The sequence below is a fragment of the Haemaphysalis longicornis genome, unplaced genomic scaffold (genome assembly GCF_048455015.1).
Source record: "Haemaphysalis longicornis isolate Haplotype H1 unplaced genomic scaffold, Haemaphysalis longicornis Haplotype H1 scaffold_5, whole genome shotgun sequence".
Classification (NCBI taxonomy): domain Eukaryota; kingdom Metazoa; phylum Arthropoda; class Arachnida; order Ixodida; family Ixodidae; genus Haemaphysalis; species Haemaphysalis longicornis.
In genome coordinates this window covers 97,674,971-97,699,024 of record NW_027526385.1, presented here as the reverse complement: position 1 = coordinate 97,699,024, position 24,054 = coordinate 97,674,971, and the positions used below count along the sequence as shown (strand labels likewise).

The 24,054-nt window shown below is 45.6% G+C and overlaps 1 pseudogene across 1 annotated transcript; it reads right to left on the bottom strand.

Moving 5' to 3' along the window:
* Positions 1-6,081: 6,081 nt before the first annotated feature.
* Positions 6,082-23,952, bottom strand: LOC144138582 (methionine-R-sulfoxide reductase B1-like; annotated as a pseudogene). The gene is made up of 4 exons (XR_013315906.1): positions 23,767-23,952; positions 16,688-16,836; positions 13,380-13,500; positions 6,082-7,418 (listed from the first exon to the last, which is right to left on the bottom strand). The product of XR_013315906.1 is annotated as a methionine-R-sulfoxide reductase B1-like (transcript).
* Between the last annotated feature and the right edge of the window lie 102 nt (positions 23,953-24,054).

Below are 24,054 nucleotides of genomic sequence, written 5' to 3'. Positions count from 1 at the left end.
GTTCCTATTCCTCCCCGGTACGACAGACAAACCTTCGAACACAGCGAGGAAACAAAGGCGGTCAGCATAGTCCCTTACCTTTCCGACGAGGACGACACTGAATTCCTGTACTTAACCTCTGGTTAGGCCGTTGTGGTTCTCCATAGAATCTGGCTTCGAATTCTTCCCGGGTCACAAAGCTTGCAGCCCCAACAAGGCCGCGCTCGATCCCGGTAATGTAGACGCAAGGAAGGTGGCTGACACCGTGTAACACTTCATTATCTTGAAAATAGTCGGTAAAAAAAAACAGAGCTTCTTGCAGTGGCGTACGCGGGAGTTTCCTTAGTAGGAGGGTGGGGGGACCACATAACGAGTGAAGGAAATAATAAAAAACAGAAAACTTGGAAAAGTGAAAATTAAGAACAAACTTCCCACAGCAAAGTAGGCGCCCCCTACATAACCCTCTGCTTGTTTTCTTTTTGTTTTTCGGCTAGGACATTGAAATTGCCACGTCGTCGTGATGCAAGCAGTCGAAGTCGCGTAGTCTCAGCGCATTGCTTGAGACCGAAGATGGCTAATGAGCAGTCTTAAGTTGACAACACACAGAGTCAATATCCTCATCAATTGTACTCTCTCCAGTCCTCCCATGTCTCCGAAAATCTTGGGTGGCGGCTCTCTGCGTCCTGACTATTCCTTTTGAGGACAGCAATCGTCTGAAAGTATTTTTAATCGGACACGACGATAAGGAAAGATATTTGACCAGACTTGCTTTGTACAGTGTAACCTCGTTACAAGAGACACTCAAGGGAACCAAAAAACGTCTCTCTTGTACGCAATGTTGCTAACATGGCAAACCTAGGAAAACCGGCCAAACCGTCTTCCTTCAAACGTCTCTTGGAACAGTGTCTCTTGTAACGAGGTTCTACTGTATTAATAAATATTGCCACCCACTTCATGGCCAATAAAGGAGGAGTTGTCACAAAATATGAGCGCATAGCAGGCATCAGAGTTTACAAACAGATGAAGGCAAATGCAAAATAATGCGTAGCGCAACAGATGGGAGGTCACCATTGGAAGAAGTATAAACCAGTGAATGAAACATGGTTCTGTGACGGCCTCCAGCTCGGCAAGTGCGGTGGTTATACCATCAGAATCAACCAAAATTCGATTCCGTGTCACCCATGTGACGAGCTCGACGGCTAATGAACTTGCAGCCATCCGTAAAGCTCTTTAATACATTATGGAAGCTTCTCCACAAAAATGGTCTATTTTTACGCACTCCAAAGGCGCCCTGCAAAGTTTCCGAGCAGCCCTGCGCTACGGTCCTTTGCACCAACTGCTGACTGAAATTCGAGAATTATTTCACCAGGCCGTCATAAAGGGCCATAATGTTTTATTTCAGTGGCTGCCAAGTCACTGTGGAATCACCTGCAATGTTTCGGCTGATGCAGCTGCCCGGACAGGCCATGACAGTGAAAGGACCATATCTTGCTTCCGCTTTCAAGGACTGATGCCGCTAGGCTGCTTTGTCAGTTCGCGCGCAGGACCTCCATTACTCAATGGAATATACCAGATTTTGTGCATCCGCGTCTCCATTACCAGGACCCTCTACTCCAGCGTCGCCTTCCGTGTGGGCTGTCTCGATCTCAGTCTACTTTACTTTGTAGACTGTGGTTGGGAGTGGCCTTCACAAAAGCCTACTCCTTCCTCATCGGAATGGCCAGTAAGTAGTGCCCAGTGCGACGCCTGCGAGGTTGAAGAGACAATCGAACATATGCTTTGTCGTTGCCCACAGTATTCATCAGAAAGATGTGTTTTGGCCGCCGAACTCAACCGATTGGACAATCAACCATTCACACTAGAGACTATTCTAGGACACCGACCCCTACAATCGACTTTGCAGAGGGAAACAAAAGCCCTTTTGCGTTTTATGAAGGAAACAGGCTTAGCCGAAAGACATAGTGCCCGCAAAAGTACTAAAGTGTGTGCGCGGCCCTGCTCTTTTCCCCTCTTTTTTGCCTGCCCTCTCTTTCAACCCTTGCACACCCCTTCCCCAGTAGAGTAGCAATCGAGGCTCTAAGCCTGGATAACCTCTCGACCTTTCCGTTCGCTTCTCGCTCTCTCTTTACTTGAACCGGAATTGCGCACAACAGTAAAACGAATTCCCCAGCATTGGCTTCATCCATTTACTCTTAGCACGGATCTGCACAAAAAATTAAAAAAGCAACGACAATGCAGCCTTCAGGTTGACATTTCTATACCCCGTTCTATACCGTTTAATATGTAGCACAGATCCGTAGGCAGATGGGGAGTTTGGGGGCTGCACGTGTAAGCAAGGCTTAGTGTTCCTTCTGGGAAAACTCCTCCCTTACGATAACCCATAAACCCCTCCGAAAAACATTTCTGGCCACGGCCATGACGTAGCCTGCAATGCTGCTTCAAGCAACAAAAATTGCAAAGACTGTGAATGTGAACTCGCGTATTATTTTGTTAGGGTCACCAGAACAGACTAAGTTTAAATACCTCTACTGGTGCAATATTCGGTAGTATTTTAGATGCGACTGCATCTCATTCACTCGCCTTGTCCCTCCATACGGCGTCGTTGTCTGTCCACACCCCTCCCCCATTCTCCTCGCCGCGCGAGCTGCGCTCTCCGCCGCTCACCCCCTCTCCTCTCTGATAGCGAACACTCTCTCGCGAGGGGCATTGGATTGGATTCCATTGGATTGGCTTGGCTTAAAGTGGATTGTGTTGCGTCATAGCCGCGGCAGGGGGGTTCACGGCACGTTGCACGCGATGGGAGAATCAACCTAACGGAAACAACAACGGAACCCCCTATGCGTCGCATCTACACAGGGGTTCCCGCGAGGGGAGGTGGAAGTAATTTTTTGTGCAGTATTTGTTACAAAAAAAAAAAAAAAAAACCAGATGGTGCCACACATCCAAATGAAGTGCAAAGATGAGCGCTCGTGAACTTTGAGCAGAGGATATGTTTTTTTCTTCAGCCACATAGGCAGCATTACAATGCCTGCACCGATTTTATTTTCTCACCTTTACACTGTATAAAAAAATTGTAAAAGAAAAAGGTCCCAGGCTGTTTCGAACCCTTTCTCTTTGAACGTGTTTTATTCTTCGGCACACACGACACGCGGTAGAGCGATAGAATTTGTTTACTTCTTGCTGTGGACTACTTCAATAGCTTCCACCGCATCGCGCAATGCGTATGAAACGGGGCACAGGTCTTACCCTTTTGCAGTCTAGCATCCAGTGTGGTCTCAACAGAGTGGGTAGATTCCCCTTGTATTCTGAATCCCTCCTCCACACAAGCCTCCAGTCAAAGTGACCCTTGAAAGCGATTTTCGCATGTAAAAGCATTCCGTTATCCTCCACTTAGCTGAGTCGAGGAAGAAGATGAAGTGGAGGACAGACTTGGCATTTGGCCATAAGTCTCAGTGAAGAGGAAAGAACGACGGTGAAAGAAAACGAACTGTAGAAGAGGTAAGGATAGGGCACCTGAGCACGAAGGCACACAACAGGCGAAGCTAGCCTCGATGAAGCAGCCAGGCTATGTGCCTCCGATCGGTTTGGCGACTTATCATTTCGTGCATCCTTGATTTCATGTTCTGCAGGTCAGTGCAAGCCTCTGTGAACGAAAAGCAAAATGCGAGGGATGTTGCGGTACTTCATTACCCCTTTCGCAGTGTGCCCTCAGCCTCGAAACAGCTTGTAAGCGACATGCTCAAGAAGTCAAGGTACAATGCGAACAGCGTCTCAACCGCGATGGAAACGATGAACACAGCAGTGTGGAAAAGCTGTAGCCTAGGCAAGATTGATTGATTGAACACGCCGACACAGTGGAGGGCTCTGGATTACTCGTGACCACCAGGGGATCTTTAATGTGCGCCGAAATCTCGTACATACGGGCGTTTTTGCTGTTTGCTTCCATCAGAAAAGTGGCCGCCGCGGCCGGGAATCGAAATCGCGTCCTCATGCTCAGCAGCACAACACAGCCACCACAGCGGGTGTAGCCTAGGCAAGAGGGCCCAAGGCACCTTCTATACAGCCTGCAAAAGTAAATAAATTTTGGGCGTTTTACGTGCAACCACTACACCTGTGCTGTGAGGCACGCCGTAGTGCAGAGCTCCGGGTTCTGCCACATAGCGCAAACTAACAGCTTTAAAGGGGCCATTAAGACAAGCAATAACTTGGTTCAGTATGAAACAACTAGCCTGGTAACTTGCACCTGTGTTACAAGGTCATTTCAAAGGCCTTCCAGAGGATGTTGAACCAACAGTCTATCAAGTGCCCCATTGTAAATATATACGGCGCACTTATAAGCGACCGGCCAATTGTCAAAAGAAAGTTGCTGTGTAGCATAGGCATTACCTAGCTCTATATTAGCTGCGAAAGAAGTGTTTTCATTCAAGAAAGTGCACAAAACACTGGAAGAACTTTCAAATTTGAGGCTACACTAACTTATTATGAGCCAGCACTGAAAATATTTTTATCAGTGATAACTGCACGTTAGCATTTAAATGCTAGTCAAGCCAAACTAGATGTTTCACTACAATTGCCTAGTCGTGTTCCTTGGTGGTGACTTAGGTCAGCAGCCGCCGATTGCACAAACAAGATTCTATGATGTCACTGAAAATCGCCAGAAAGTGGCTAAGGAGCACCTCTGCTTTACGTTTTCTTTAATACCACCATTATTTGTTTGATGTTTGGGATAAAATTGGTATCGTAACTGGGACAAAGCAATCTTTTTAATAAACCAAACTTGTGCTTTGTGCTCATGGCCCCTTGAACATACATACTTTGAACAACCAAAAAACAATTTCCTGGTTCAGAAAACCACCAGGAATAAATGAGGCAGACACCATGTTAGCAAGCTGTGCGTGACAGTGTGATTTTTATTGAGCACTACCAACAGCAAAAGGCAAAGTTGGCCAACATTGCACTGTGCACTACACTAGCTTTCTACAAAACAAAACAATCCTTCCAGCATGCTGAGGCCTCGTGTTGGAAACCCGGCAGTTGCAGTGTACAGAACTTCAGCAGCATTGCGCCTGTCTTTATGCAGGCTTTACCAACACCGCGTCATTTTTGCAGCTGTCAGGACACACGGGGCTCCGCGAATGTGGAGGCATTTAAAAATCAAGGAAAGGGTGGGAACAGGGCAAGGGAAAGATAAAACGGCGGTCATATGCCCCACTCCTTACAAAATATTAATCTCAACTTCAGGACACTCACCGAAGACTTTTATAACGAGATCAATAATTTGTTCCACCACAGATAATAACAATAGGTGGCTGGAATCAACCTCTAACAACACACATCCGGCGTATGTATGTTGGGTTTATACTTTCAGGCAGGGCCGAAGCCAGATTTGTTTTTTTTAGGAAGGGGGGGTCATGTTATGGGTTTAGCAAGACAGAAGTCTGCCAGAATGGACACTAGTGCCTGCTTACGCGGTGCTTGGGAGATATTTCAAAGGGTGCATGAACCACCAAACACCTCCTCTGGCTACGTCCCTGCTTTCACATTCACTTTAAAAGGACAGCCAACTGCTCTTTGTGGAGTGTATGTCCTCAGCTTATATGAAAGCCAGCACTTAATGCAGTAGGGTAACCGCAAAAAATTTCCAAATAAATTGGTGGAAATAATTTTAATTTGGCAGCAAACTTTCTGAAATCTGAAAGGCGGCGTCACATAGTGCATAACACTACCGTACGTATACAAACAACACCATCAGTTTCAATGTGTGACCCAAAAACGGCATAAAAGAATAGAAAAGGCTGCTGCATTTTATAACTGGTTTAGTTCGGGCGAAGTTCTTAAATACCTCTTTTCATCTCACGTACAGTTAAACATATGTTGATGCACAGTTCACTGCCATGGTTGCCGACATTCATTTTGGCAGCCTATGCAAATCTGGTAGATCTCAATATTCTGCTTTCAAATGCTCTAAACCCTACCAGGAAAACCGCTTCAGTTCGAGGTGGTTTAAGTGATGCCCTTTCATTTGGGACAGAGAGCATATACTCCACACAAATTGGTTGTCTGCCCCTTTAAACTGGCACACAGAAAGCGCTGTTTTTTCCCCCCACTTGATCGCGACACGTGAAATAAGTTCAGATTTGGGGACTGAAGTGCTGAACCAGAGGCTATGTTACAAGGCACAGAGTAATAGTGGGCTCTGGCTTCAGTAGACAAGTCACCCTGAATTGTCACAAGCAGAACGAAGAACACCATACCCAGCATAATAGAGTCAAGTGCACCTTTCATTCGAAGCTGGACAAAATCTACTAATACCCTTTGCTGTAGATTCAGGGAAGAACTTTTCTGGCAACCAATGCAAAGGTGGTCTGCAGTGATTGTTTTTTTCTGCATTTAGCTTGAATTCAGAAATGTGCACGGCAGGAGTTGACACACCAAATTGAGGGCATGTCATATCAGATGCCCCTGTAGTGGCTGACATTTCACAATTACGGCAAGCATTGCCTTCTCAACTAGAAGAGGGGCTTTGGAAAAAACAAAAACAAAGAAACAGCATTCTACCAAGTGGACCACAAAGCCTAGCCTTCACAGTCTACCAAGCTGTAGCAAGATGGGGTGCATAAAGATGGTGTCTAATTTCTATGCAGACAATGGTAAGAGCAATATAACAGTAAAAAGTAAAAACTATAGAAATGACAGTACATAACGAAAATTTTACACAAATGTTATCAAAATAGGCCCACATGACTGCACTTTGCAGGGTTGCATTTCAGAATTCTGGTATCACAATGACTTGTTGTGAATTCAAATGACTGGTCGTGCCCCACAGTTATGTAGATTGCACTTTACAACGACTAGTTCTAAAAACATTAGAGCACATTTCAAAAGCAAGACAACCATGTAGTTGAACTGCGGGTAAGCCATGGAAAAATGTCAGAAGCATAAATCATAATCTCAACCTCTCACGTTTGTGTCATGTCCGTTATGACACTCGTTACTCCAATGTCTGACTTGTAGTAGTAGAACATTACACAGCTAACATTGATCTTCCTTAAAAAGCACTTCTGATCCGAAAATGTTTGCACCACTAAAGAGGTTGTATCAGTAATTACTTGCAGTTTTTATAATTCCAAAAATTTCCCTAATGAAGTAGCTCTCCCAGACAAGGAGACAAACAAAGAACAATTTCTTTTAACCCAACATGCAGTGTTGTACACACTTTACGCCAAGACTGGCAGGCGCACTCTGAGCCATCTTAATTTACAGTGACTATGTTTCTTTTTGGTTTCAGTGATCATTTTCATGACTGGGTGCTTCGCGCAACATGCTAGCAGGCCAAGTGGATGGTATTTACATCAAGTTGCAGCGGTACAGAAGGCCCACAGGTTTCGGACTTTGGTCCAAGCAGCCGCCCGCGGTGTTCTCAGTGTTGGAAGCCGGAGCTGAAAAGTGAAGCAAGGATCGAACAACCTCCAATGGAAGGCACTGATGACAAGGAGGCGGAGGAGAAGATGTATGAGAACTTATAAAAGCAGGACACGAAAGAGAGGAAAAAGGGTGGACAGAGTGGTGTGAAAGCCAACAGTGAATGCCTGTTCACATGTTGAAGTATGCCACCTTGCCAAGCAATGGGGAAAATAGATGAGCAAGATGCTGTGAGGATGCAATGCGAGGAAAGAATTTCACTGAATAGGGGAGGTGCAAGAGCAAGACCCTAAGGCACACCGTGTGTCATCCATACCTCCTGCGGGTAACAGAGGAAGGAGAAGCAAGACTTTGCACTACAAAAGCAGAGCGGGGAAGATGATGATACCCACAACCTTCTCCACAATTCCTGGCAGAGAACATAACCTACTGGAGCGCGTATAAACTAATGGACCAGCAATTGGTGGATGCTGCAGAACTGTGAACAGAGCTGGCCATGAAATGCTGTCACAATTAAAAGCAATTACAGCGTCTGAGTGTCAGCAGGTGGGGATTGCTCTCTTTTTTTCTTTTCTAGTAAGCAAGAAAGGCATCTTTTTAATATAGTGCAGTGGACTTTTGGCTGCACTTCTGCTCCTTAACATGGCCCGATGCTCACAGAGCGCAATGTACTTACAGCAACACCATACGCATGAAACGCGTTCATTGTGACACTTAGATGTTTGTAATTATCAATTGTGAGGTTGCCTCAGCACCCAGACATGAAAACGACCAGCGATAGCGAAGGTGCTCAATTAGAATCATTATAAACGGCTTGTGTATTCAGAAGCAAAGCCGTAATCTGAGTAGCACGATTTAAATCCAAATCTCTTCGCAACAAATAAGTACGTGCCACAGACACGCTCTACCCCGAAACCTTTAGAACTGCAGAAACCTCCCGAGGAACAAACCCAGGACTAAAGTGGTAAACACTGGGAGTGCCATCGACACTGGGTATAGAACGCTTGACAACCACACCAGAGACAATAGACAGCACACACAACAAGGGTTGTAGGAACAGAGCCACACATGACGACCACCAATACTACACATGGTGCACATTGACAGATTCCATTCAACATCTCCCCATGTACCAAACAGCACGAGCAATAAATGCGTAAAGTTCCCGTAACTGACATGAGCCACACATTACCCCAGGATACCAGAAACAAGAGAGTTGTTCTCAAAACTACAACCTGCCTGGAGACTCGAGAATGGCTAGTGCAAACAATTTAGCACTATTCGAGTTTATGAAAGCTTTAGGTATGAAAACCTCTGCAGGCTACAGAAAATAAATAAATATGCGAGCCTTTTTATATAAAATTGTTGAAGCAAGCAAACAAGTTTTCAACATTATCTTTGAATGAAAGCATAGCTGAAAATGTATGCAGAGCTTCTACAGTCTGTTGAACCAGAAATAAAAAACGAACCTGTCACACCCAGGGTCAAAGGTCATTAGCCAGCTATTGTGAACAGACACTGACACAGCAATCAGAAAATAGATGTTTCTCGTAAGTTTTCCATGCCCTCTCGGGATGCTACTATTGCTATATGACGTGGGTTTGCATGGAAGTCAGTCCCAAAGTTTTATGCTGTCTTGTGTGACTGAAAAGATGTTCTTCCCCACAGCCTTAGGCTTCTGTTGAGCCTCGAATATTTAAATAAATAAATAAACAAATAAATAGATAATAAATACAGGATCAAATAAATAAAAGAGTATGCTCAAAAAGGCTACTGAGATTCAATAATGCTCACTGAATTAAGAATGCGCCTGTGGGAGAGGACTTAGTAAGGTTGTGTTGTGTGGAATTCCGGACTTAAAATTATTGACTGGCTACTGTCCATTATTTGCTTTGAAGGCCTCAACGACTCCGAAGAACTCCAGAACTACTTTGGCGAGATAGCAAGCTCAATACCCTTCAAGATAACCAAGCCCTTTTTTTATGTGGAGTGGACTGTAATCTTTGTGCAGCCGCAGAGCGCCATACATAAAGGGACCCTGCAACACTTCCAACAAACGCTTTCACTCTTTCCTTCGTGTCTGGAAGTAGTACAAAATCTGTAGTACTCTCTACACGTTTGTCTCATGTCCACTATGACACTCATTACTCCAATGTACAACTATGACCTGCCTTAAAAAAAGCTTCTGTGCAGAAAACAATGTTGCCACTGCTGCACTGCACGATTTGCTCGTCACAGCAGAACTATCCGCCTTTCGTTTCGACTTTGCTTTGTGGCTTTTTCCTAACGTGGCCATCGAATGCACTCATTGTTGTAACTGAAGGAAAGCAGGCCAATAGCCATTACACCATTGTAATGATGAAAGGTTCCAACGGTCGAAGAACACCAAGATTGGGAGAGAGAGAGAAATTGTGCCTACAGTGATATCACTGCACATGAACCTTTCTCAGTGAGGCATATTGCCACATACTTGCTCCCTTCGCTTGTTCATGTCGAGTATTTTTTTTTTACCGCCCCCTTCCGCCGAGGGCTTTGTACTAGAGGTCGACAGTAACTTGTAAATAAATCTATAAATCTTTTGAGCACATTTCCAGCTTGTCTGATGAGCACAGAGCAGTAATTTTTGGCTGAGTACTTTGTGACCCTGTATTCTAAGCACTGTTGACTACATTTCGAAAGCATTTAAGATTGAGAAAAAAGTTAAAAGAAAAGTGTTGCAGGGTCCCTTTAATTTGCCTTCAAAAGGCTGGAAAGGGAAAATGGTATGTGTAACACAAGGTAAGCAACACAACACATGCTTTTAAAAACGACAACTACGAAGTTCGAACACACAGTAACAAGGGCACTCAGACCAAGACGGAGACAGCTAGGTATAAATCGGCACAATCTTCACCCTGTGACTCCTTACAAGGCTGTACAGTAGAATTTGCTCAAAGCATCCCTAAGTGTTCTCTTCTACCCAGGGCTGGGAAAACAAAGCAGATGCTTGCTACAACCTCCCTGAACAAGAATATGCTTGTATGATACGGGTTTCGGCTGCTGCCGCAGCTTCCTGGCAATCCTACCAACAGAGTTAAAGTTTGTGACAATGTTATGAAGCAAGAGCTGAGGTGTTGAACATGGCCACAAATATGGACATTGAATTAATTTAAGGGGACACGCGGGTTGAAAAAACGCGATTTTTTCGAAATATACCGATTTTTTGTTTTCCCTTGCATTAGCATCTTTGACTATCCTTCTTTCATGGGTAAAAAAATGAAAACGAAATACGAACGAGAACTTAGTGAAAAATGTGTCTGAATGACTCGCGGTGACCCAAGAAATCGCGCAATCAAGCCAAATTTCGGCCAGGTTTGAGAATTTATTCCGCACGGCAGCGTGGCTCGCCGCCATTTTGGTCACTTGAGAGAGGTAGATCAAGCCTTCTTCTCTCGATTGAGCCGCTCGCCAGCTTCGTATCTCCGCGTAAAAAAAATAAAAAAAATGTTTCTTCCCGCTTGTTTTGCGAGCTCCCACTGGGCATTTAAATCACGTGACGCGAAAGCGGGACCGCCATTGGCTCTTGCCGCTTGCGAGCCGCCATCGCCCGCATCGTTCCGTTCGCTACTTCGCGCTATCTTTTCTATTTCCTTATCGTGTGTTTTTAATCGTGAACGGTGAGGAGAAGCGTGACTTTTGTCGCCGGAAGCAGCGTACTTCATGCCGGTACAAAGGAAAGCGCAAGCGGCGCAGCATTGTGACGACCACGGCCAATGCCGGCACGACCGGCACCGTGAGGCCTAACGGCGCCGGGCCTTCAAGCGTTGCAAGCGCGGCTCTACCAGGCGGGGCTGATTTTATCAGCGAAGATATCGACTTTATAAGCGCATCGGAGAAGAAGTCGGCAGCCTTCCAAGGTGAGGAGACAGCCAGCCACGGGAGCGGTGCAGTTATCTGTGGAGTCGGCGCTCTGACTGACCTTGAGTGCCGCCGTGTGCGCGACGTGCGGGAAGTGCGAACTCGTCGTAGTCGAGGTTGCGAACAAGCGGAAGGGCCTCGCATCGGTACTGGAACTGAAGTGCAAAAACGAGAAGTGCCCTGCGGGAGTGGCTTCGGGAGTGATTTCTTCTGTTTACTCGTCGCAGCGCGCTGCCGCCGTCGGTCGCGGAGGCCGCAAACCGGAACTCTGCAGTTCCGGTTTGCGGCCTCCCCGTGATAGTTTCGCCGTCAATGTGAAAGCGGTACTCGCTGCACGCGCGGTTGGCATCGGACACGATCAGCTATGCAGGTTTTGTGCCATTCTTGGTCTACCAAAACCACAGCATCAAAAGACGTTCTACAACACTGCCAAGAAAGTTCATGTTGCGGCCACAAAAGGCGTCTCTGACAACCTTGCTGAAGCAAGGCAAGTAACTGCGTTGCAAGCTGGTCAGACTGACCTCAGTGTGATTTTTGATGGTACTTGGCAGAAGCAAAGACACGAGACACAACAGCACTGCCATTTCTCTTGACACTGGTCTCTGCCTGGATTTTGAGGTGCTGTCAAACTACTTGTACTTGTAGCTGCCACCAAAAGCTTGATGAGCAAGAGGAGGAAGTGTGGCAAGCCTTTCATGCCTCTTGTGTGTGAAAAAAATGTTGACTGCTCATCCCATGCCATGGAGACGGAAGCAGCACTGCGCATCTGGCACAGGACGCTATCGTACAACCTGCAGTTCACTGTAGTGGAGACTGCCACTGCCCTCACAGGGTTGTGGTTCAACAGAGGCCACACTAGCTTTGAGCAAGTTCTCCAAGAACTGGGAATCTTCCCTTCAGAAGAACTGGTCAGACTAAGCAATGCAAGTGACCAGCGGAGGGTCAGGCAGATGTGTGCAAAGCTGACTGCTAAGGCTAGCCCCCATTGCCGCAGCCTGGTGAAACGGTCCCACACCAAGGACTACCCCAGCAAAAACCGTGAGGGTGCAACTTATGCAGCAGGAGCATTCTAGTTTTAGTACCTCAATGTGGACATTTCAGACTGTATCCCCACCAAATTTCATGTTGTTCGAGCAAGAATTTCTGAATCTGCCAAAGAAATAAACTTTCAATTGCGTTTTTCTCAGCTTGTTGTTTTTGTCCGTTTTCTGAGTTTGTGCACACTTATTTTCCCAGTTAAAGTTGTCCTATCAGGATGAAATTTTGCACAAATGTTCATTATAACACGTAGAGTGCACAAATCTTGTTCATTATGCAATTTGTGTCCTTAGATATTTCTGGCGGTCATAAAACAAAAATATACAGAACAAAAAAAGGCACACTACCAGTCATTTTTTTTTCGTGGTGAGGAAAATGATGATGAGGCTTTTTTAGGTAGATTTGTGCACTCTGTAGTTCATAAGGAACCACCTAGGCTATTTTAAAAGTTTCAGAAAAAATTTTTACTATAAAAAAAAGTGTGCACAAAAAAGCCATTTTTCTGAAAGTCATGCTGCGTAACATTTTATCCGGAGCAGCTATTCAAAATCTGATTACATATATGACCAGAGGAGCTCAATCTCTCTAAGCTGTGAAAATTTCAGCCTCCTAACTTCATTATTAAAAAAAAAGTTGTTTGGAGGAGCACGTCCCCTTAAACCCCCCATGGTTCTTCAAAGTGAAGCCGACATTGTGCACATGGGCGCTTCTAGCAGAAATACAGCCCCTGAGGCACCAATAAAATACCTCAGTCACTCTAGGCTGCTACAGCGTGTGAATGTATGAACAGGCTTCTACCGTACTGGAGACCAACTTGAAGGAAGTGAATCTACATTGCAGTCATCACAGCCTACTCGTAGTACATCTGCCTAAGCTATATCCGTAAAAAATAGGGCTCAGCCGTTAGGGGCCAGGCTTCTGTATGCTCGGAGACTAGAAAGAGGACTCGAGTGGCAGTGACCGAGAGGTTGAGGGGGAGTAGGGGCTATGCAAGGCACCCGGTACAGCGCTTGGCGCCTAGGCCGTCCCCTTGGTGCGGTCACCTTGGTCACTGCTGGGGATCAGCCGCAGCGACTCCGAGAATATTCAGAAGCGTGACCGGCCCTCGGGGCCATCGCCGAGGAACTCGTGCCCTAGGCCCTGCTTGCACTTGCCGCAGTACACCTGGGGAAACAAAAGAAGACCGAGAGCTTGAGGGATGCTGCTTGAGACGAGGTTGGGCAACGAAAACTCGTGAAATGAGTTTTCACCCCCAAACATCTCATAAGAACGGGCTGATTAATGAGTGCACCAACGACTAACCTAAACATGTAAGTGCGAACAAAAGTAAACATTGCTTTCTCATTACACAATCTTGCGGTGCAGAAGGCCTGAGACGTCAGTCATATCAACGAAAACAGGCACTTAAACATACCACTTAACTAAGCTAACCGATTTTGAAAATTAATATTGCCATTTCAGTAACAAAACTTCAGCGTTAGTTTTTTTTTTTTTTTGAAGTAGAAAAATTATGATTTTTCGTGCGTATCCTTTCCTCTTCTGTTCATAACGTTTCTTGTTATAACACTGCACATGCCCACTATCCAACCTCGAAAATTCCAGTATCATCACGACCAGTCAAGCCGTTTTACAGCTTTTCTTTTCCCAATTAATGGAAACAAACATGGTTAAAACACATGCATTTTCCCACACTCATGAGCTTGAGGGAGTAAAATTGCACTCACTATGAGTGTTTGAGAAAACAAATGCACTCAGAAATGCTCACTCAGATTCACTGTGGGTGCAAGTGCACTCACACTCACAAGTTCGCCAAGAGTAGTCTTTCAACAATACATGATGCTAGGCTCATTAATGAGTTAATCAATGCTGCTCATGCTACCATGGTAGTGCTAGTGCAAGTAACCGTGAATACTCGCACACATGTGCGCACAGCTCAGTCAATTTGCACTCACCGTGAGCGCTAATGAATGCAAGTGCACTCATCTTTAGTAATTCACATTCACTGCGAGCACTCGCACTCGCAGGCACTCATACTAAGTGCGAATGATGATGGGTGGCCTAAGAAAAACCTCGACTGTCAGAAAGCATGAGGCAAAAGAGTGATTGTGACCTCGTTTAGCATCACGCGATTGTTTTGAGGTAGTTGTCATCAAAGAAACTACAGAAGCGTATTTTCTCCCAAGCTATTTATAAGGCGACAATGAAAAAAAAAACTGAACATTTGGTTTGTTTAAAAAACTGCTTTGCCAAATAACAGTGTCATAAATTTTAATGCAAACATTAAGGAGTCATGCAGACAAAACACAAGTTTGGTTCATTCAAAATATTGCCTCGTTAGAATCATACTGACACCACTTTTAACGTAAGCTCCATTCAAATAAGCTATACTATAATTACGAAAAAAAGGGAAGGCTATGTGGCTCACTAGCTCATTCCCCACAACAGAACCTATGACGTAATATGCACAGCTGTGCAATCGGCTAAGGCAGGCATACCTAAGCAAATGCAAGTTAGGCAGGTCTTATAAGCTCGCAGAACAAGCTATTTTTGCTTAAATGTAACGCATATTCATTTTACCAGCAGCGAGAATGGAGGGATAAACAAAGGAAGTAATGAGAGTGCACGTAAACACAGAAGTACCAGTGCATACTGCTGCTGGTATTGTGCGCACTACGCTTGCTTTAGCTGCACAGTAGTTGGGCGCTTTGGGGTTGTCTCGCACAACCCTGGCTGATTGGCGTAAGAGACATTGTCTTACGTGACCCTGTTTGTCGAGCATACCCCATGTTTCACGAAACGATTACTACCTGCAGTAACAAAAACAAGCCAGGTGCAAATATGGCCAGAAGCAAAGCAAAGGCAGGCGGCAGTTATACGCAGTATGGTGGCGCCATCTAGGAGGACTAACTGTAAACAACGCATTCCGCAGTCCGCTGCCGACTAAACAGCACACCAACGTTCGCTTGAATACCTGTCTTGGTTACATCATCGCAGACGTCACAAAACATACGATGTGGTGGGAGAAGCGAAATTTCAACTGAGAAATTGATCAATTTAAGACCAATTTCTTAGTGAATAAAGCATCGTATGCTGCCGGACAAGCGCTGGGGGCACTATAAAATACAAAATATTTCGCATAAAACAAACTTGTAGGTTGTCTGCATGGCTTCTTCAAGCAATTAGTCTAGATATTAAGAAAAACAGACGCAGCAGTGGCGTGTTGGCCATTTTCTCATTGGGACCTTGATGCCACAGGGATTCGCTTGTGCTGCTGGTGTGTGCCGACCAAAGTCACCACCAAGAAACATGACCGTGCGATTGTGATAATGCCTTAAGTTTTGTTTGACTCTACCACTTCAAGGTCGATGTGCAACTGACAGATGATAACACTATTTCCTCTATATTATGTCACTGCAGATGTGTAGTGCAGAATTTGAAAGTGACAGCGTGAAATTATCCCGTACAAACAACAACGCATGATTCTGCTATAAAATGCAATATATAGAGCCCTAATTATAAGGTGCACTCAACTCGACACGCCATGCCCGTTAATCAGGATCACATAGAATAAACTATAAAGCACCAAACGTCATTTGCGCTGATGTGTCTAGTGCAGTTTGCTGCTCCACCAGAGTTTCGTTTGCATCATTTGGAAATTCGAAACATGACCACATCTTCAGCTGCACAATGCCTTAGCCAATGGGAAGTTGTCAAGAAAGGCCAACCATAATGTACCAGGCTTGTTAATGGAGAAAAAAGAAAATCCCGGCCAGTACCCGCATCATAGAAATGGGTAAGAACGTCGAATACGATGACAGTGATGACGATGACACTTATACACGCGCAAACACACATGCACTCCGCCTCAATCTGGTTCTCATTAAGGACACGACACATCACAGTCCCTCAAGTGGAAAGTGATCGTGACCGAGCTAAACCTTACACTTCTCATCCCTTACTTAACAAGGTGTAGTTATGATGATATCATGCTGACAACCGTTGTGAAGTGCGTACATACGGATAAATTTTCACCGTGAACCAGCAAGCGTATCATTCCATGACAAAAATTGCTCGACTGATTGTAGGGTTTAACGCGCTGACGCAACGCAGGCGATGAGGCGCACCGTAGTGGAGGGCTCCGGATTAATTTAGACCCCCTGGGGATCTTTAACATGCGTCGAAATCTCGTACACACGGGCATTTTTGCTTTTCGCCTCCATCAGAAAAGCGACCGCCGCGGCCGGGAATCGAACCCGCGACCTCGTGCTCAGCAGCACAAATGCCTTAGCCACTCAGCCACCCCGGCAGGTCCGTGACAAAAAGGTGAAACTCCTGCGCAAAGTGAACCCACCTTGAGTGCACTTGGCCGGCCGATCTCTGGCCGCTTGTACACGCTGTCCTCGTGTACCGTCTCGGTGAAGGATGGCCACGGGGAGTGGTGGGCAAACTTGGATCGGCTTGAGAACAGTTCGTAGCCGCACTGGGAGCACACGTAGGTACCTGCGAACAAGGAGACAAGGAGTTGCTCGCGATGACCCGAAAGCGGCACAGCTTAGAACTGTACACCTAAGAGCAAAAGTTTACGAACCACGAAAGCAGCAATTTTGGGGTATTTCTCGGCCACACAGCAGCCCGGGGTACTATGTGCGGCATTTTTCATTACTTCAGTAACTATATGACATCTCACATGTACAGGGCAGTTTGTGGAGTTGATACCTGAACAGAAATAGACTAAAATTGCCATTTTCATGGTCTGTCAACTTTTTTCCGTGGCCGTACATGCCCTCACACGAGAGCTTTCAAGGCCATCAACTACACTGAGGAAATGACAGTAACCAGGAACTGCTGAATATAACAGGTCACCGTCAAGCAAAGATTAAATTTTATTTTCACACAAAGGTAAGGCCTTTTGGTAGCGCAAGTACTCATTGCCACAATGTTGTTAAGAAAGAAAATCAGAAAAAAAAAACTAAGTTGCATCCTCATCATCAATTTGTGTCCACTGCAGTAGAAAAGCTAAGCAGCATACAGACACAAAAAAGGGACAAAACACGAAGAGACAGAAACAGTTTTTGTTTTAGTATATACCGCTGTCCTCTAAGGACCAAGCAAGACAGCAGAAGGGAATGGTACATTACAAAAAATTTTGTGATGAATACATATAAATTACCATGCTTTAATCACACAAAAAATATAGTGGCCACAGCACTTATTTAAGCAGGAACTGTTATAATAAAAACCCATTCTACGACAAAAAATTACAAAAGAACCCACATCAAGAAAAATAAAAACTGTCACACGGCAGAAACCCATTTTAAGCAAAAAAAAAAAGATACGCACTAACTGTTTCCAAATCAGGAGATACAGCATGAGAAATAAGAAGTACCAACCCAATACTCAAACGTCCAAACTGAAAAACAAAACAAACAAACAAAAAAACAAATCGTTGAACACGGGGGAAACCTCTGACACATGCATGCTTATGCTTCTAGGGTAGCAAGCACCTTTGCCAAAAAATCGGCTAGAAATTAACGTTACCGGGGCATCTGTAAAGCCTAGTTGGTGCTGCATAGCTGGTGTGGAAAGCGTTAAAACTTTGACTAGTAGAACAACCACGAGAAAGACTACAAAACAGGACGAACCCTACTAGTCAAATTTTAACCGCTCCCCACACCAGCAATTGGCTAGAGTTTGAGCAAAAAAAAACTTGGTAATAGCCCCCCAAGTGTGTGTCTTCGTGTTTCTGTCCTTTGTCCTGTTTGTTACAGCTGTTTCAATTCGCTTCCAGGTATTGCTGTCTTAGTTCAACAGAAGAAGGTGCTACTCAAATAACTTAGGGGTATGATACCACCTAATAGGAAAAACCTTAATAATGCCACTTTGACTCTGAATAGTTATTTGCGTACAAAGCAGCTACGACATACAAATGCGTGTCACCACTCCTGTGGCTTAGAACTCACCGGCAGCTGATATTAAACTCTCATCTGAACATTCATTTAAAAGAACTCCCTCTTCTGTACTTCTAACAGTTGATATACATTTTACCACATTAGAGTATAACCTCGAAGTTTCCCAGTCATTCCGTACAACTTCTTTGGGCTTTCCAAAATTTGCATTAACGACCAATTACTAACAGCACTAACAGGTAGTATCCACTCAGAAAAAAAGAGCTTAGGGCAACCTTCTGTACTTTGAATACCGTGTACAGTGAAAGCTCATGAATTCAAACTTTGCCAATTCAAAATTATGGATAATTAAAACTACAACTTCGACCGGCCAAGACCCACTGAAGCCTGTATAACCAAGCCATTAACTCAAACGCGAGTAGGTTCTTCCACTGATATTTCGAAGTAAGTGCCACCGCACCGGTGGCGTGACCCCTAGTAGACAGCCAGTGAAACGCACCCGCTGCCTACACACGAAGCTGCATCCCCTGCCGAATGGAGAGAATAACAGAGAAAGATAGTAAAATAAAGCAAAACCACCCTAAAATCCCCAGATGTGCATTTTGGAAGATGCGTTTTTTGCACACTACGTTGATGTGGATAAGAGTGCAGTGGCGCGCTGACAAATGAGGGCATCATATCTCAGGTCAGAGGTGCAGAGCCTGTCGCTGCCGGTGACGACGAGCAGATGGACGGCAAAACACATGTACGGCTGTCTGCTTGGAAATCATGTCAGTTTTGCAGAAGTCAAAAAGAAGGCCTCCGGCTTCATTTCCTCGTACAAGCATCATTGCAGGCTATCGCCTTAAAAGGCAAAATGCAAATTGAATCACAGAATTTATAAACCACGAACTTGTTGGCATGTCCATTGCTTCGCAACCACAGTGTACTATTGTGATACATTGAAACACGAACAACGAAGCGCGGCTTTCGGTACATGTCTAAATTCCTGGCGACGAACAACGTGTGCATGCGCAAGTTATGAGAGTTCGTGTCCAACCTTAAAGGAGCCATTAAGAGAAAATACAACTTAGTTTAATTTAAAAGAACTAGGATTCAGTATGTCACTAAGCTCCATCACAGCGCCAAAAGATGTTTTTTAACGAAAAAAAAAAAAAGCAAGAAGTATTTAAAAACTTTCAAATTTTGCGCCACAGTGACGTGTTATGAGCAAGAATGACGTCATACGGGCCAACAATAAAACACAATTTTCAGTGCGTTAACTGCACGTTAGCATTCAAGTGATGTGGTCAAATGGCACTAGAGGCCCCATTACAGACGTCCAGTCATGCGTCGTTGAGACAGGTCAGTTAGGCGGCCGCCAAGCGCGCAAACAAGGTTCCGTGACGTCATAGAAAAGTTGCAGGAAATTAGCTATGGGGTCGCGACTGCTTCACACGTTTTCTTTAATATCTGCGTTATTTGTTTGAAGATTACGGCGATATTGGTATCATTGTTATCGGGACTAAGCAGTCTTTCTAGTGAACCCAACTTGTATTTTGTCTTCATGGCTCCTTTAATAAGGAAAGACCATCATTCGGCGTATGAGCATCTTCATTTGTCTTGCAGTCACCCTCGGTGCCTGCTCACATGAGCGCTATCTAACTTAGTCGCTTCGCTGCATGAAAAACGGTGTGCACCGCTATATTCCTTAATTTTTTTATTTCATGCACAGCACTCAACAAACGATGGAAAGACTATGGTCTTTACATACCAAGGTTTGTCACAAACTCGTAATTTGTTCTACTGTACATCCGCAGCCTGCCACCAGGATGTGTGGCATGTACTGAAAGCCATGCGTTTCGTTGTTTGTGTTTCGCGTATCGCGATAGTACTGCTTTTCTTCACTTCCTTTCACTTTCATTAATTTGAGCGGAAATGGCGCCTCCTTGCAGTTCGAACCAATGAGCTTTTACTGTATTTAATTACCGAGCAAATAAACCATTTCATGACTGAGCAACACTGCTGCAGTGATTTATTTTTTGAGGACCTGAGCAGGTGTTTGGCCCGTCATGGCGTAGCACCGTTATTTTGACTCTTCCCCTAGTGCACAGCAAAGAAGGTGTCATTACTGAGCAGGCCCTTTTATTGCGGTCACGTCTGATTACAGTAATGCTATCTACAATTAAGGGGATGGAGTCATCGGCTGGTGGTGGTGGTGAAACTTTATTTCCAAAAAGGGTCCTGAAGGACACCTGACCGGTCTCAAGGTGTAGAGGGCATCTCCCACGTCTGGACGGGGAGCCCGAGACTCTCCGCCGCTACGCGGGCCTTCTGGACAGCCCAGAGTTGATCTTTAAGTTCACTGCTCCTCAGAGCACTGTCCCACTTGACCTTATCCTACAGATAGGAGGCTTGCGTAGTACAACCACACAACATATGACCCAAGTTCACACGCCCATCACACTTTGAACACGTAGCAGTTCCGTCGTAGTCCGAGTCAATGTGGCTTATCCTCCAAGGATTGGCGTATGAGTCCGTTTGTAACATGCGGAGAGTGACTGACTGCGCCCTGTTGAGTCCTTTGTGTGGGAGCGCAAATTCCCGTCGATTTAAGTAGAAGTGCTTGGTGAGCTCGTTGTATGTCTGAAGTTGATCCTTGAAAGCCCTTTGTGGAGACTGGGGTGGTTGGGAGGGTGCGCGGCTGATGAGTCCTCGCGCCGCCTCGTGTGCGGATTCATTGAAATTCCGCTGTTCTCCCCCGAGGTCGCCCATGTGGGCTGGAAACCAGACTATCGAATGATTACTAATGTGTCTATCATCCAATAACTTGGAGACTTTGGCATCAACCACTCCTTTTGCGAAGGCGCGAGTGGCCACCCTAGAGTCGCTATAAATGACCTTATGGTGAGGATCAAGCAGAGCAAGTGCAATGGCCATTTGCTCAACAACCTCCGGATTCTTGGTAAACACGGGAAGTGCGTTGCACATCCGTTCTTGAGCATCAATGACGGCTATCGAAAAGGCCTGTCTTCCATTTATCTGAGCAGCATCTACAAAAGCCGACTCCGTAGGGCTCTCGAGAGCTGCAGCTAGAAGTGCCTTGGCTCGAGACAGTCTCCTTCCTTGATTAAAGACAGGGTGGACGTTTCTGGGGAAAGGACGGACCACGATGGAGTCTCTGATTTCTCTGCTAAGGTGTTTAACACTCTCCTTATTCTGTTCGGTAAAGATGCCCAGAGTGACCAGAATGTCTCTGCCTGCTCTAGTGCCTGACAGTCGACCTACCTGCGCAGTGTGCTGGGCTTCTGCGATTTCTGACAACATATTGTTAACCCCTAGTTTCAGTAGGAGATCTGTGGATGCATTGATAGGAAGCCCCAAAGCTGCCTTAAAAACACGACAAATCATGGTATCGAGGCGTTTCTCTTCGGTTTTCTTCCAATTGAGCATAGCCACGACGCAAGAAATGTGGCATAGGATGAAAGCGTGGATAAGCCTGATGGCGCACTCCTCGCTTATACCGCTATTCCTGTTGAGAATGCGTCGAAACATTCGTGGGTGTAAAACAGCATGCGAAAAATAGGAACAAAGGCCAAGGGCACACAACACAAGTGTTGTCTGTCTATTGACTTGTGTTTGTTTTTTACAGTGAGCTGTTAGCCTCTTGTTGGGCTGAAAATGTCGTGTCGTAAACAAAAAGCCCAGGCAGGACCCAGTAGTTCTCACCAATACGCCGAGCGCATGCGTCAGGCTCGGCAGAACCCAGCATTTGCCGCCAGAGGAGCCCAGCGCGATCTTTCTTTGCAATCAGGCATACAGCACGGAGTTCAGTATTCGTTACAAGAACCACAAAACAAGCATCGAAACCACATGACAGACATTAAGGCACCCGTGAACAACAGGACCCCCTTATGCGTTTCTGGCAAAGACTAGGTTTGCAGCTGCTCGCAAAAAGGGAGGGTTCACATCATTCGAGGGTGAGCGCATACGTCAGTCCCTGCTGCCAAAGAAGCCAAGCGCAAGTGACAAGCCCGTCGAGATGATGAGGAACATTTCATACCCTCCAAAATGGGCATGTGTAGTGGTTTACAAAAGTTTCGCTGGACATCCCCTTTCGCAGGGCAGGGTGGCGGTCATTTTTTTTTTTTTTTGTGTGTGTGCACTGTTTCACTTCGACCAGCTGTGTAACAACTAGCCTAAAGCCCTGCATTTTGCTGCTAACCAGTTAGCATACTTGATTGCGGTTCCAGAGTCCTGCCTATCGGACTGCCAGAACATCACTCTGTCAAATTTTCCGCTTGCAAAAACTCGTCCACCTCGAGGATTTCTCCTAAACTGCTCAATTAACGCTTGTTCCTCACTTCTAGTTGTTGATCAATTCGCTTTTGTACTATGAACAGCTAGCCTCGCAGTGAGCTCAGTTTGCAGAGCGACCACCCTAGACCAGGATGAACTTTTTTTCAACTGCATGAGTTTATGAGAAGGCCTTCCTCTGTCTCCGTATGGGTGCATTTCATCTGGACGTAAAGATTTCCCTTCCCTGCCTAAACATATGTAAAAGGGCAGCCCCCGTGGGCACGCACCATTCTGTGGCACCCGAGCTCAAGTGCGCATGATTGTGAGTTAGCGGGTTCTTTACCCAGCATACTCTGGCTAAGCTAAAGAACATGCGCCCCCGTCATCTTCAAACAAGAAGGCAATGATGCAGTCAAGAATTGAATGAAGCACGGTCTGGCCAGGTTGCACCCTGAATTGAACCCACATCAGTTTCTCATTGAGTCCACAATATAGAGCCTTTTATGGAGAGCTACGGCTCCGATTATCATTACCTGATCAAGGGAGCCTGTGGAATGCGCTCGTAATTTGGTAAATTTCGAAGAGTGATGCTGTCAATCCCTTGCGTGAGTTTAGAAAAGCTACAGCTGTCAACATAGATTTATAATAGCGGTAACTGAGGCTACAGTTGATGAACGTTCACGGCTAGAAATGTACTCTCAGTCCCTTGATCCGCATGAAGCAGGACGTACCGCACATAGCGTTTGAACTACAATCTTCACTGTAAAACACAGCTCACAACTTCAACATGTCAATACCATACGCTGTCCAATCGCGATCTTATCAAACTGCTAGTTCAACAAATTTTTTGCGCACAGCGACAGACTACGCAGCTGAGTTCATGCGTAGAAAATCGCTTTCCGCCAAGAACACGCTGCGCGATTATCGCGGGCCTACAGGAAACCACACGTCCGCTACTTCGTTCCGCATTGCTGCCCATGTCAGTCATCCGGCTGCGTTCCTATACCGTCACCCGATTCCTGTCGAGACGTAAAAATTGGCCCGCGCTGTGTGTTCCAAACGCGAAACCACGAATGAATTAACCGACTCCTGACACTCGTGGCACGGAACACACACGTGACAGGTCAGTGGCAGCTTAGCGCTAGCAGAGGGCAGCGGCCGTCAGAGCGTTGCGATAGCAACGACAGGTGCAAGATGTCAAGGTCGCGAATCAACGAAGTTTCGGGGTATCGCCAGTATCGCTTACCTGCCACAAACGTGTCTCGGTACTTCTCGGCGCCATTCCACATGCAATATGCCATCGTACACTGTCAAGAGGAGTGAAGTTCTGAAAAAATCTCAAGCCTGGATTGCAGGCAAAACTGCAGACGATCACGCGCCTCGTTATGCCAGCAGAGTTTCCGCAAAACTGGCGACTTTCTTCCGCGAGCGTGCGCCAGCGTGCACGGCGCGTGCAGACCAAAAAGAGCGCTGCAGCAAAGGGTAGGAAAAACAACTTTTTTTGTAAATAAAACAAAAAAATTATGTTAAAAAT